General features: G+C 43.3%; 1 long non-coding RNA gene across 2 annotated transcripts in view; it reads left to right on the forward strand.

Annotated features, from left to right (window-relative positions):
* The first annotated feature begins 2,468 nt into the window (after nt 1-2,468).
* LOC112218278 overlaps nt 2,469-15,000 on the forward strand; it is a 17,782-nt gene continuing 5,250 nt past the window's right edge. Inside the window, exons 1-3 of one of the 2 annotated variants that reach the window (XR_002948607.2) lie at nt 2,469-2,546; nt 4,864-4,881; nt 13,175-13,358. This is a non-coding gene — a long non-coding RNA (uncharacterized LOC112218278). Of the gene's footprint in view, nt 2,547-4,863; nt 4,882-7,743; nt 7,917-13,174; nt 13,359-15,000 lie in introns of those variants that run through there. The other variant, XR_002948606.2, reaches the window with a different exon arrangement.

The following is a 15,000-nucleotide window of genomic DNA, read 5'->3' on the forward strand; positions in this document are numbered from 1 at the left end:
TGTGTAGGCTGTAGTCTGTCTGGCAAACCCGCCTGCAGGCCTGCCTGCCTACCTGTCTCCTGGGTCTGAGTTTCCTTGCAGCACGAAGGGTTAAAAAGGGTTAAATGGAAACGTAAACCACGCAACATTTACCCCATTTCTCTCCCCTTCACCCCATGCCACCCATTTCGCCCCTCTCCCCTTGCCAGCTGAATTCATTCGATACTTTTTTTGAAAGTCAGTCTTGCTCAGGGATATGCCTACCTAATGACGCAATGACGTCAATGCAGGTCAATAGCACACTGGCGAAGCGGACTGGCGGGCTGAGGCTACCGTGTGGCTGCGTGTGAACTAATTTAGTTGTCTCCCAATACACGGGAACGAGTCTCCGCGGTAAACCCGTTAGGTTGCCCATGGTATAGCCATTATAAGAAAGATTGCCTATTGATAGGCTATCATTCCCTTCACACTAAACTTCGTTCTTTGACTCAATTGCTGTGAGAGCTGGTTGGACCTGGTCGCCTAACACTGTGAATGGAGCGGGAGATAAGTCGATCTGCATCACAATATCACATGTTGCACGGATCATTCATACTTCTCGGCTCCCTAGTCATTCACATTTATTGCGGTGCGCATCGCATAGTCTATGATGATTAAAATTACCCCGATTTTTGGCGGGCTTCTTTCATCAGTTGGTTTTCGCGCTTAACTCGGTGTTCCCGTGCGCGCTCTGTTCCTGAATAGGAACAACACCAGATATGTTCGCCCCAAATAGAGATCTGAAACGACGCGCACGGCGTGACCCCTTTCGCCGTCCTGCTTTGGGCTCCGACCTAGAACTCTTTCCCTTTCTTTGTCTCAAAAAGCATCTAATTCAGACGAAGCCCTTTTGTAGACTACTCGAGCACAAACAGACAAGACTTCTCACACAGGTAAGCGCTTTCTTTTGTACCAGAGGGAATCGTGACTACCCCAGAGGTGCGGGAAGTTGTCTCTTTTAACCCTGGCAATCAGGGTAGCCTACTACACGCAGTTATGATGAGACTTTAGTTCAGCATAATCTTGAAGCATGCTATTTTATGTAGCCTTTGCACTGATATCCTACATGGACAGATATTTTAGCCTAGGCTACAAAGCCTTATATCTGATGCATCTGAACACATGCATGTGCAAAACCCTTATTGTTATCGTTTAGGCTATGATAACTAACACTGTGGCTATATGGACAGTGGATATGTTGTTCAGAGTTACTGTGAGTTCTGCACTTTGGGAGAGATCCGCAATAAACACTGTGAGTCGTAGACCGTGCGGGCTGAGCTAATGCGTAGGCGTATTCACGTGCCGGGGTTCCTCCGCTTAGCCCGCTACTCTGCTGGGATGCCTAGTAACAGAGAGCATGGCACATAGCCTATAGCTGTCCATGGCAGCTCCTCACACGGTGCATAATAGACAAAGCTGTAAAGTTGATTCAGGAGCTAAGAGGTATGCACTTTTTGTAGGCTACGCTACTACACTTTGATAATACGGTCAGTGAGCACTTGTTGTATATCCCGCTGATGCAAGTCATCCGAATTACATAGACGGGGTTATTTGACCGTTTAGTTTACCTTAGAAGTTGCGTAGGTCGGTTACAGATTATTTTGTTGACCCCCTTTGCCTTGTAGCGTGTGAAAAAAAGTATTGGAGCAATTATTTAGCTAGACTGTATGCATGTCTGTCCTAAAGGCAAATGAAAAGGACCTGTAAGTCTTGTTATGATGACAAAGAAACAACTAACTTGCAATTGGTCAATATAGGCTATAGGTCTACTCGCTTATGGACACGCATGAGATAATGAAGAAGACATACGCAGTAAACTATATGGTGCAGGAGCTCCGTTCAACGCAAAGCCTTTGCGCCGCTTAACTTCTCAGACCCATGGTCAGCGTCACCTTGTTGCTAATAACCGCTGTCGGGCAGTAAATTAGTGCGTCCCGCTTAACTTTTCAGAACCACGGACAGCGCTACGGTGCCGCCATTCTCACATCGGTTTTGACAAAGTGCTTTGTTTGCGCCGTTTTACTTTTTCAGCACCATGGACAGCGTCACCGTGGTAAGGGAGGTGAATTGAAATAGCTTTTAAAACCCATATAGGAACACAAACTGAAAAGTTGAACAACGTGTTATTAACTAGGCGTCACGTGGCTCCAACTGAAATGACCATTGAGTGTAGATAACTTCAGGAAGAAGGCAGATAAAAAAAACGCCATATGAAATGTCTGGGATAACAATTTTCAACATAGGGCGTTTCCAAGATTTGAAAAAGAATAGCTAGAATAGCTCAACACACAAAAATGTGAGCTTAGCTATTTTAGGCAAAGGTTTGACTATACACCTGGGCTGGCGCATTGATAAGATCCTGTAAAAATAGATTTCTATGCAGTATACATCATTCAAAGAGTACAGTTCCTTAAGGGAGGAGCTAGCCTGCATAAATTGTTTTCTTTCTTCAGGGCTTTGTACCATAACTTTGGTGTCAATTGTGTGAGGAGTAGGGGTGGGAGACTGTATTCTTACAGCTGTCTCAGGTAAGAAAAATGCCCGTGTGTGTGTGTGTGTGTGTGTGTGTGTGTGTGTGTGTGTGTGTGTGTGTGTGTGTGTGTGTGTGTGTGTGTGTGTGTGTGTGTGTGTGTGTGTGTGTGTGTGTGTGTGTGTGTGTGTGTGTGGTCCGTCGTCAGCTGGTTGCTTTGGATAACCAACAAGCAGGACACGTCACGCCCCCACCGTGCATTGTCTGGCATTTGGCGGGTGGCCGGGTCGGGCAGCGCTCAGAGTCAGGGAATCACTGGTTCTTCAAAAACAAATTCTCCAGCTGACATTTTCATTAAACCGAGAGAAAGGTCCATTGCAACTAGCAGAAGTCCATTCTCCAGAGGGGGGATTGGAAGGAGAGGTCTCGGGCTGAGTGTGGCGACATCGTGCGGCGATCTCAGAGCGCTTCACTGATAGACCCGCTCATTGATATTTGTTGCTGGTTCACTGATTGAGAGATTGCAGCTGCAGCAAAGACGGCTGAAAGACAGAGAGATGGAGGGATGGAAGAGATGAGGGAAGGGGGAAACTTCAAACAACATTACAGATGGCATAGAGTACTGTTCAACAGTTTAGAGAACAAAGGATAACTGTAAGAGTCGTTTATGATCATAAGGTTTCTAAATCAAATCAAAATCAAATCAAATTTATTTATATAGCCCTTCGTACATCAGCTGATATCTCAAAGTGCTGTACAGAAACCCAGCCTAAAACCCCAAACAGCAGCAATGCAGGTGTAGAAGCACGGTTAGGAATTACATTTCTATGCTATCCAAAAGCCCCATCTCACCTCACCCCTCGCCCTTAGTGTCAGGGGCTACCCCAACTTCCACTCCACAGCGGGGTAAAACCTGCAGCATCAAGTGGACATACAGTATTGGCTTATATTATAATAATGCAAGCCAATACGCGATATAAATAGCATCTACCGCTGCGACAGGGGCAACCCTTTTTTTAATCTGAGATGAGTTTTCGCCAATCTCTGAGCAGACACACACACACACTGGTCTCGTGACTTTCCACGCGGGATGCTGGCAGGACGTCAGGATGAACCCGGGAGAGGAGAGTAAGGGAAGGAATTATAGGGGATGTAGATTGTAGAGAGAGGTGTGTGTGTGTGTGTGTGTGTGTGTGGGGGGGGGGTGTAAGGATACGAGAGAGACTATTTAGAGCGAGAGTGACTATTTATGTCTAGGGTGTGTGTATAGGTTGTATCCGTCGTATTGGTGTGCTTGTGCTTGCGCTGACGATGCAGTGGGTGAGCGAGTCTGGCGCGTGGGTACGGGCAGCGGCGAACAGAGGAGCCTGTTCACGTAGAGATCGTATTGTTATTCTCACTAGCTCGGCTAGAATGTTTGCCTAGAAAATACACGGATGGGAACCAAGCCTCAAGACTACAGTTCATACCAATCCAGTAGACGAGAAAAGCGCATGATAAACAGTGGAGGGGGAGATTGAGAGAAGGAGATTCCAGAATTGTTCATTCATACTAAGGAGCTATATGAGACGCATAGGCTGTTTCCCCTACCATTTTATTCTCCAAACTAAAAGCAGAGTCTTTAATCAGGCGCTGTAGGCCATATCTGTAAAGTGGGGAGAATCTAAACGTGACGTCAATGCCTAGTAACTGACGCAGCCCCTCACAAAAATAATTACGGCTTTTATTCTCTCTGGTCAGCAAGCTTTTAATTATTCGTTGTTGTTTTTTTAAGCAAAAACCACTGGGATAACGTGGGGTTATCCCTATTATGTAAAGGTACCTAATTCCATTTCGTATGTAGGCTATTTTGTGAATTGCAAACCAACCAACAGCTGCGTAGTGAATTGTTCAGCGAAAGTTGCATGGAGACACACGAGCGAGAAGGCTTCGAAGAGCTGAGCGAGAGCACGGCGCAGTCAAATATCGATGATAATAATAATATATGAAAAGAAAGCGTGAGAGGGATATTAGTGGAGTAAAGTACTGTGCTTTGAGATACGGGGAGGGGGCTCTTGTGCAGAGTTGGAGAGGCAAAATAATGTACATTACATGCACTACACGTAACGTCCCTGAGCGATGCCTTTGTGAGTGTTTTTCCCCCTTACTGCCACCTAAAAATAGCAGCAGGGTTTGATCGTGCGCCAGAAATAGACGGAGGGTATCACTTGTATAAAAAGGAAGGCGACCCTGAAAACTTGGACGTGCCATGATTTAGGCTATATTAACCATGGACTGAATATTTGGTCATATCCAATTTAATTTGCCTCTGTTTCTGTAAAACATGTTCATGTATGAATTCTAAATGCATTTGATTTTTCTTTCCCTCGTTTCAGCAAGTGGTCCCTGCTACGGTAAGTGATACTTTGCACGTGCAATGTTTTTTAATTCAATGTAGTTTCTCTGTGTGTCATTTTTGCATGTTCCGGTGCGTGTCTGCTGTCGTGTCTTGTCGTGCTTCCCATCACATTTAGCTCACAGTGCAGTAACAGAAAAATGCCATCATTCCTGGTCTTGACTTGGATACATCGGCATGTTTTTGTAGTTTTTTGACAACATTCAAATTAAACCATGCACCTTTCTCTAAAGAAAGGGAATCGCCGCAATGGTAAATAAGTGAAAACTCCTTTGTTTGTTGGCGCTGTTGAGTCTCTTTTCACATCTCATTCCTCCCGCAAAAACCATAGGCTTGCAAGGGAAAACCCTTCTCTAATGAGCGCTAAATGGGCACTAATTTGTCCTTATTTTTTTTATTTAAAAAGAGGAGGCATAAAGACAGGAATGGAGAAGGAGGAGGAAGAGGGGGGTTGAAGAGGAAGAAAACGAGCACCTAGGAAAGGGGAGCAGCAGTATCCCGAAACGTTGCACGTACTTGGGGGAAACCCGGTAGCTGTCCAACAGTAATGGTGCTGAAAATACATCGAATGGCACTGGGGAGCGTTCCGTGATTCACCAAACCATAGGCAAGCGCGTTTAGAGAGAAAACTGTCTTGAATATGACAAAAAAACAATATGATTTCAATGAATGATAGCCTGAAAACGTTTGCTCTTTCACGGAGAGTTATCGGAGGCTGAGTCCTTTACTTCAGGGGTAATACCTGAAACTACCGATTTCCCGCCTGCGTCGTTTGAACAGTTTTACCAGATGATGTACAGGCACAGACAGGGAGGCTATAGGCAGATAGACTTGGATTACCCTTCTGCCCACGTCATTCTATCGTCAGTGTATTTGGCTATACCGTATGCTATGATCGATTGTATTTATTTCAATGTAAAACCATCATCTGCAGCATCCCCAGTCATTTTGTTCCTTTGCATAAAGCAATGTGAAAATTTTCATATGGCTTAACTAACTACTGCTGGCCAAACCGCCAATCACCATACGCGTTTCATTGCTGCTTTTCGGCTATGCTGCTTTTGAATCGGAAATGGATGACTTCATGACAAGTACAACCTCGTTGGGAAGAGATGGGAGGCAGCGGTATTCTCTACGTGTACAAAACATTAGGAACACCTTCCTAATATTGAGTGGCACCCCCTTTTGACCTCAGAACATCCTAAATTCGTCGGGGCGTGGACTCTACAAGGTTTCGAAAGCGTTCCACAGGGATGCTGGCCCATGTTGACTACAATTTTCCCCACAGTTGTGTCAAGTTGGCTGGATGTCCTTTGGGTGGTGGACCATTCTTGATACACATGGGAAACTGTTCAGCGTGAAAAACCCAGCAGCGTTGCAATTCTTGACGCACTCAAATCAGTGCGCCTGGTACCTACTACCAGACGCTGTTCAAAGGCACTTAAATATTTTGTCTTGCCCATTCACCTTTTGAATGGCACACATACACAATCCATGTCTCAGTTGTCTCAACGCTTAATAATGATTCTTTAACCTGTCTCCTCCCCTTCATCTACACTGATTGAAGTGTACTTAACAAGTGACATCAATAAGGGATCATAGCTTTCACCTGGATTCACCTGGTCAGACTGTCATAGAGAGAGCACGTGTTCCTAATGTGTGTGTGTGTGTGTGTGTGTGGGGGGGTCTTTATCGATTCCACAACAAGATATTGGGCTGCCAAATGGGCAAGGAATCACCCATCAAATTACGATTGTGTCATCCCTCTGAGCACAGACACCAGTTCAAAGTATAGTTTTGATTTACATTTGGTTGAGTTGTCAACTAACGTGAATTCAACGTCAAATCAACAAACAATTTCATCATGACATTGGATTTAGGTTAGAAGTTGGGTGGAAAAAAACCGAAATGCCCTTACATTGACGATTTATTGAAAATCCAATTACTTTTCCACGTTAATTAAACGTCATCACATAGATTATCTGTGTTGAAATGACGTGGGAAACAACGTTGATTCAACCAGTTTTTGCCCAGTGGGATGTCGAGGCAATCAGAGCCAACTTAGTGATAATGTATAAAATAAAGTAAGCGACGACTCGCATGTCAAAATGTCGAATCGGATTCAAACAACGCTCGTATCTGCCTGCAGTTTCGTTCACGCCACACAATAATCATGCTCACTCACTCATAGCTACAGACCTCGCACGACTTTTGTCCACAAGTCTATATATAGCGTTCTTTTCGCCGCGGGAGAAGAGTTGCAGTACACGACATCCACGTTGTCATGAAAAATAAATCTTCAATGGCTGGCTCGTGTTGTGATAGACTGTGGAACCATTCACCTGCTATATTACCTCCACCTTTCAAAAAAACTCCGCTTTTTAGCCTTCCTTTTGCCAAACGAAGCACCAGATAGGGCCAGATCTCCTTCCCTCAATAATTAAATGCCGGGGCCGTGTAATTTCAGTGGAAACAACACGGATTCTTGAGTCGTGACTGCTAAAGTGAGTAATGCGCGCGTTGGCTGCGTCAGGAGAGGCAGTCACTGTGCAGTGCAGTGCAGACTGAAGGAGGGGAGGGGTGTGTGTGTGGGGGGGTCGTGACTGACTGTAGAGACGGTCGGAAATGAAAAGACCACCCAATAAAAATCCACAACAGGGCGACAAATGGGGATTGGGAAACGTTTTTTTTTAAAATACATTTGCATTGCTGTCCCCCTGAATACTACTTCGTTCCTTTACCTTGCTTTACTGATCCTGGCACCAACTTGAATGCAGGAGAAGAGTTACAAGGATATTGGGGAGGGAAGGAGAAGGAGGGAAAGAGGAGGAGGGTGGGTGGGGTTGGTTTGGGATAAAAACGAGACACATATTGAGGAGGGAGGATCCAGATATAGCTCGTGAACCCGACCTCCTACTCGGTACAGTAACTTGTCCAGTTCCAAGGGGGGAGTAGGTATACCGGGCCTCCTGTGGTATTTCTCTCTCCAAAACAATGATGGGGTCTAAAAACACTGACTAAATAACCTCAAGGGTAAGTAGACTTCTACTATTCTGTAGCTTTTTTGTAGCTTTTTTTGAAGTTTATTAAAGGTTGTTTAACTATTGGTGTGTGCAGAGTTTGATAATTGGACTGGGTGACTATTGTTGTCATTGACTTGTTATCACTATCACTCTAGTGCTTTGTTCCGACTCCTGCTAATGCTACTGTGTCGGTGCCTTTTAATTGTCGTTCTGCATTGCATTTATTGCAATATTTTGCGCTGTAATTCGGAATCTTTGACACGTGGCACTTTGACAACAAGTGTGTTCCGAGACCCCCCGTGTCGTCACTATTGGTGGTATCCTCCAGTGAACTCTCGCTGGTCATGCAATAGAATCGCTTCAGATGCTTGTCATGTTGTTGTTATCGCGTGGACGAGGCACCGCGCTTTCCCACGATTGGTTTACATGCGTTCAGGAGCCGTATTTATATTAGCGTTTTAAAATGGTTCATGTCCAGCCTATATACAATTGTATTAACATGACGGGTTGTAATGCAGTAAGGATTTAACCAGCGAACCTGTTGTCGTTTATTCTTTCGTCATTTTAATCTCAATAGAATTCATTGTGATCCGATATGTGTATCTCCCACATGCATAGCCGTAGCCAAGCTGCAATACATGCACAACTCAAGAATCAATCAATCGATATAATAAATCCACCCAAATGTTCTGTGCACATAACCCTATTCGCTCGCATTTATCAAGTCACTTTTGCCAGCTAGAACACAATTTGGTTTCCCTTTCTTTCTTTTTTTTTCAAAAAGGGGGGCCCCTATATGAGCAAGACACGGATTGGTCGATGACGAGTTTTCGCTTGCTCCAATAAGGTCCCTCGCTGCTCTATATTTATTGCTAGCAGATTACTGCTTGCTCCCGCCTTACCCAGACGGTTCGAGCGGTTAGAGCGAGCTAGTTCTCCAGGAGACTTCATGAACGAGGGGAATATGTTTTTTGTATATATGTATACATATCTATAGAACCATGATAACAACCAAAACAGTGCCTCTTTCCGATGCTCGGAGCCTAAATGACCACACTGTCTTAAACATTTGTGCATTTAGACCAAATTATATTCGAAAGAGAGAGGGAGTGAGAGGGAGTAGGAAGAATTTCGAGGGGAGGTCGGGGAGAAATTCAACTACAGAGAAGCAATGCGATTTAGGACCATGGACAGCGGTAGAAAGCAGTAGCGTTGGCATTCGTATGTAGCTTCGCTTGGAAACCCTATTTCTCGCCTCGTAGAGTGTGACTGAGTTAGAGACACACAATTGCCTCGGGTTGCCGATGGCTGAATGGACCCAATTCGGGATTGGCGATGGAAGCGGTCTTTCTTGATGTCACTTTCTTAAGCCTCATGGACTCTCGACAGGACGTAGAGGCAGAAGCCGATCAGTCCTTCGCGAATCTTTTTGCGGTCTGGGCTTGCTGTACATAACTAACAAGCTGGGAAGCCCTTACCCCAAAAAGCATTTGCGGAGGGCGCATTCGCCGAGTCACATCGCAAGACGTCTTGCAAGAACGCTTCGTGGATTAAAAAAAATAATAAATTCCTCTTGCTTTTTCACATGATAATTTTACTACAATTATTATTCATACTATTTTCATACTTATTTTTATTCAGATTTTGTATCGATATAATTTTTAAGTGCTAATTGTAATTTATTTTGTATGTGTTTGTATCGTTAGGCTTAGTAGGTCCCATTTCTAAACTTTGGTGTGTCTCACAACCCCGGGGATACTTAAAAGATTTCTCAGCTCCAGAGTTTCCGAAAATGTTTTGGACTCAACTTGGAGTAATGTGATACCAATCAGTCCATATAGCGCCCCACCCCCCCAAATCCACAAGATCGGTGCATAGTCCCCTCAGCATTACACAGAACGCCCTGCTGATGAATAAATCTGGGACCCAAATGGTACCCTATTCCCTATATAGTGTACTATTATTGCATTATATAGGTAATAGGATATCATTTGAGACGCAGAATAAGTCTAAACAAAGGGACACCCTCGGAATGAACAAGTTGCACGTGGGGAAACAGAGTGATTCCATTCAGAGACGGTGGGAGGATGGAAGGGGAGAATGAGGAGGAGGGGTGTGGGAACTTGGACCTCTCTGCCCTGCGTGCACTTGGGAAATACAACATTAATTTATATGTTCCAATCTCCAAATAGTTAAGTGTGGCGGGAATTGAACACGCACACACACACACACACACTTGAATATATGAGACATGACCATGCAGCGAGAGCGTGTGAATGTGTGAGAGAGAGAACGAGCCGTGCTGTGTGTGCGGCCGTTCTCTAAGACAAGCAGAGAGACTGAAATGCTTTATTCAGCCTGCTGTCTCTTTCTCTTTCTTCCTTTCTCTTTCTCTCTCTCTCACGCGCACACACGCATACGTTTTTCTCCCTCATGTTATGATATAGCCTATTCACCCTCGAGCATCGCCCACCATTACCCCTTTCATCAAACTTAAAGCATAGAGCACGTCCTTCTATATTTGGCCCACGTAAGAGAGACAAAAAAGTTGATTTGGAACACTAATTTGATCAGTTGACGAACTCCGACATATTCCTCGAGTTTGTTTCCAAAAGCATGGAGTGTCGTTCGTGTCCATCACGCTTGTGCACATAAGCAAAACCATGAAAACAGAACTCCCAGTTTTTGACTCCTTGTCCAGTTCGATAGAATAAAATAGTGCAGTGATGACACAATTAGATTTACACCCGAAAAGCAAAGTTAAAAAGCATAGCTATACCGGCCCTATACTACAGTCAGTGAACAGTGGGACAGTGAAGCATTTTGTATTCTTCTGGCTATGAACTCTAGCACTTTTTATTTGAAGTGGTACAATGACTATAAGGATGAAGTATCAGCTATGATTTGAGGGAATTTCTATCCATATCGGGTGAACCGTTTAGAAACTACAGCACTTTTTGTGCATAGTCCCCCCATTTTAGGAGACTAAAAGTATTGGGACAAATTCACTTAGGCCTACATGTGTATTAAATAATTCAAAAGTTTCGTATTTGGTCCAATATTCCTAGGACGCAATGATTACATCAAGCTGTCACTCAATTTGTTGGATGCATTTGCAGTTTTTTGGGTGTTTCAGATTATGTTGTGCCCAATAGAAATGAATGGTAAATAATGTATTGTGACATTTTGCAGTCATTTTTATTACAAATAAGAATGGAATATGTTTGTAAACACTATGATGCTACTATGATTACTGATAGTCCCGAATGAATAAAAGTGACTGCAAAATGACACAATACATTATTTACCATTCATTTCTATTGGGCACAAAATAATCTGAAACACCACCAAAACAAACAGCAAATGCATCCAACAAGTGTGTAGAGTCACAAGCTTGGTGTAATCATTACGTGCTAGGAATAAGGGACCAAATACTAAACGTTTGACTACCTTAATACACATATAAGTGAATTTGTCCTAATACTTTTGGTGCCCTATAATGGGGGGCTATGAAAAAACGTACTATAATTTTAAACTAAAAATACCTTCAAATTAAAGCTGACAGTCTGCACTGTTTGATTTCAAATACAAACTTTTGGAGTATAGAGACAAAATAAGAAAAATGCTTCACTGTCCCAATAATTGCGGAGACTACTGTATATTGTCCCTGAGTTTAGGGTATACCCGGCCATTAGCATCAGTGCAACCGTTTCAGGGGCATTTACATGAATGTGGGAATAGTATTTGCTTCTTAAATGAAATACATTTGGCTACTAATCCCTACAGTCAGGTGTTTGCTATAGCATTGCAATCCTGGGCATAACTGCTCACTTACGGTGACCGCTGGCGTAAATGTTGGTCACGTGGACATAGTTGCTATTCAAAGTGAGAAAAATCGATAATCAAAAGAATAAATCAAATAAAAACAAACGATTAAAACCACGATGAGGGCCCTGTTATAGGCTGCCCATAGAAATATAACGTATCAGTGATTTTGCCAGGAAAGAAAATATAAATATATGTATATGTATGTGTGTGTGTGTTTTATTGTCACATACACGAATGTAAAGTGACTGTGGTAAACATTGTGCGTGCAGTTCGCTTAGGCTACAGAAGTCATTGCGGTCTACTTCTCCTCTCGAGGTGAATGACATATCTCCTTGGCTTTATCAATTGACAAGCATCTCTGACCTATAGCGACATGCATACAAACTCAGCTGAAGCTTAGAGTGTAACATTCCAATATATAAGATGTGGGATTTCCACCCTGTGATTATCTCTGGAGGTCAAAGGTTGTTTTACTATGTTTTGTTTTGCTAGGTAAATAAAGGCGGGTTAACTCAAAATAATGATAAAGACAGCAGAATTGTTTCGTGTAGGGGAGTCCCAACTTGCATAACCTTTACACCCGCGTAACTTTTAAGCACCATGGACAGTGTCATTTCGCTGCGACGTTAGCAAAGTGCACTCCACTCCGTCCCTTCAACTTTTCAGCACCACGGACAGCGTCACGGGCCTTTGTTATTGATCAGCCCGATTTCAGTGGCGTCACACTCGGTCACTCTGCAGCTCAAGTTAGTCAAGTCTCTAAATAATCATCATCAATTAAGGTTCATGTCACCTTTTGGCACTCAGGTTGAGGAGACAGCTGACAATTCACTAATGCTGTAAAAACCCTCAACACCCCGTGACTAAAGAGTAACAAGTAGTCATAGGCCTATAGTAGAAAGCAGCATACAATGGTTAAAACTTGACAGTGGAGACAAAACCAGTTTTGCTTGGTATTGTATGGGTGCTGTAACGTGCATTTCCGATAAGTAAAACCACCTATTGCTTGCTTTTGTATTTGGACACAACTGCATGCAATAAATGCCAATGCCATAGCCCAAATATAGATGTCGGGTTTTTTTGTTGCGTGGTGCAGTATGGATGGACAAAGCCTAGGCCTAACTATGCATACTTTTATTCTCTAACAATTGTTAAAAGGTGTCTCGGAAGATATTCGAACTAGATGTGGGCAAACGACAAGGCTACGTTTACATGTTTTAAAACCTTTCCAGTCAGTCATTTGAATTAGTGTGATTTGAGAATGTTTCAGTGGGCGCCGGTGACGTAGGGTCTTCATTCCCTCTCCATATCTTTTCGAAGACTCTGTATTTGTGCGCACGGGACGCCCCTCTTCCACCCAATTATGTAGTACACTTTTAATGGCAATGCTCTATCAATCTTACAGACATAATGATACCTCTGTCTTTTTGTTTTCTGCAGGTGAGGGAAGAAGTAGTCACGATAACTTGACCGTGAAGGGCTCGAGCGCCATGTGACATCCTGGCCAGAAACGTCGGCTCGATTGAGATTTCATCATCTCCATTGAGAAAGGGAGCCGGCCTATCACCCGTGGACCACTAAAATCACCACCTCTTGGTCCTTCCTCTCTCGTGTTCAGCGCAAGGTAACCCGAGAGTGTTAACAGAGGCTCCTGGAAAGATGACGTCAAACAAAAATCACTTCCCTTTGAAATTGCTTCTTTTTTTTTGTTGGTCGGGCATTTTCACCGCTGCGCACGTGAGCAGAAGTTGACCGCCCATTAATTTGGCATCGAGATGGCCAATCATTGCAGTCCTTTGTTAGAAACATACTTTATAGATTTAACAGACGTCAATGCAACAAAGACACTTGTTTTTGTCGAGGTTTGACCTCTTCCTGTGCATGTGTGAGGGGTCGGCAATATATGCCTCATTTTACTGGTCTGTAGGCATGTGTAAGCCTATTTATAGTTCCCATATAGGCCTGTCTGACCCTACTTAAAACAAAATAATAATAGTGTTTTGGTGGGTTGATTTTGTCGTGTGTTAGTACCTGTGTTCTACATCATGGAAACAAAACAAAACATATATTCTATATATCTCTCTATCTACCACACAACGTTTATGGGCCAATTGCATTACATGTTTATTCAGTTAGTGAATATCACTGAAAATAAGAAGGACATGTATTGAGTCATGAGAAGGAGGGCCAATGAGGGGATGCATGAGGGGTGCAGGGTGAAGTTGCTCGTAGACACTGGTCTTGGGTCAGTCGTGCATTTCCCCCCCCACGGGCCCTAGATCTTCACAGAGGGGAAACGTCAGTCTCGAAATGATATCTTGGAACCTACACACTTGATTGACATGTATGAAAACTGTATTTCTGAAGAGTTTGCTTTGCAACGTTTTTTTAAGTGCGTTTCTCTGAAGGCTTGCCATTAGCAGTGTAGGATGTCTGAACCCAGAGATAACGCGAAGGAGAGGAGAGGTGGAGCTGTGGGCTTTGTTAAGGAATAGCAAGTCTATGGTGGAGCAACAGTTGCGCCAAAATAATAGTCGTGGGTTTGCCTCCCAAATACCACCATATTCCCTATTACTTTTTGACCAGGGCCCATAGGGCTCTATGGGGAATTGTGCACCATTTGGGATACACAATTTGATAACTGGTTATGATCATAAATCCAGTTTGAAATCTGGTCAAAATGTTGGCCAATCAAGCACTTCCAGAGTCAGACTTATTGACCTGCATGGAGGACTAAATTCAGTAGAATACAGTGTAGTTCACCAAATACAGTGCAACATGTAGTTACGTGTAAAGGTGTGGAAAATGGTGACCATGCAACTCCCGTCTTTGTTCAGAGCGTGACAAGCAGAACTCTTTAATGTTCAGACTTCTTTGGGGAATTCGCTTCATTTTGAACACTTGTCTCCAGATTTTTCCCAGAAAGCAAAACTGTTGCTATGACGTCTTTTACGGTCAGATTCTATGCTGGTTGTAAAATAATTTTGTAAGTGTATTTTTAGCAACCAGAAAAATACACATTTTTATGCTTGTATTCTGATTATCTGACTAGATATCAACCAACATATGAAGTCTTTCCTATGAAGCCTTGATTTCGTCATGAAAAGTCTTTACCTGTTTGTAACAGAGACCTGTTTGTTGTAATCTGGTTTATATAACGTCTTCTCAACCAGACAACCAGTTTACAACAAGAAAACAACGTTATCAAGACGTCATGTGTCAAATTGTGCCCACTGGGTTTGTTCATTTATGACTACTAAGGTTTA

The sequence above is a fragment of the Oncorhynchus tshawytscha genome, linkage group LG19 (assembly GCF_018296145.1).
Source record: "Oncorhynchus tshawytscha isolate Ot180627B linkage group LG19, Otsh_v2.0, whole genome shotgun sequence".
NCBI lineage: Eukaryota > Metazoa > Chordata > Actinopteri > Salmoniformes > Salmonidae > Oncorhynchus > Oncorhynchus tshawytscha.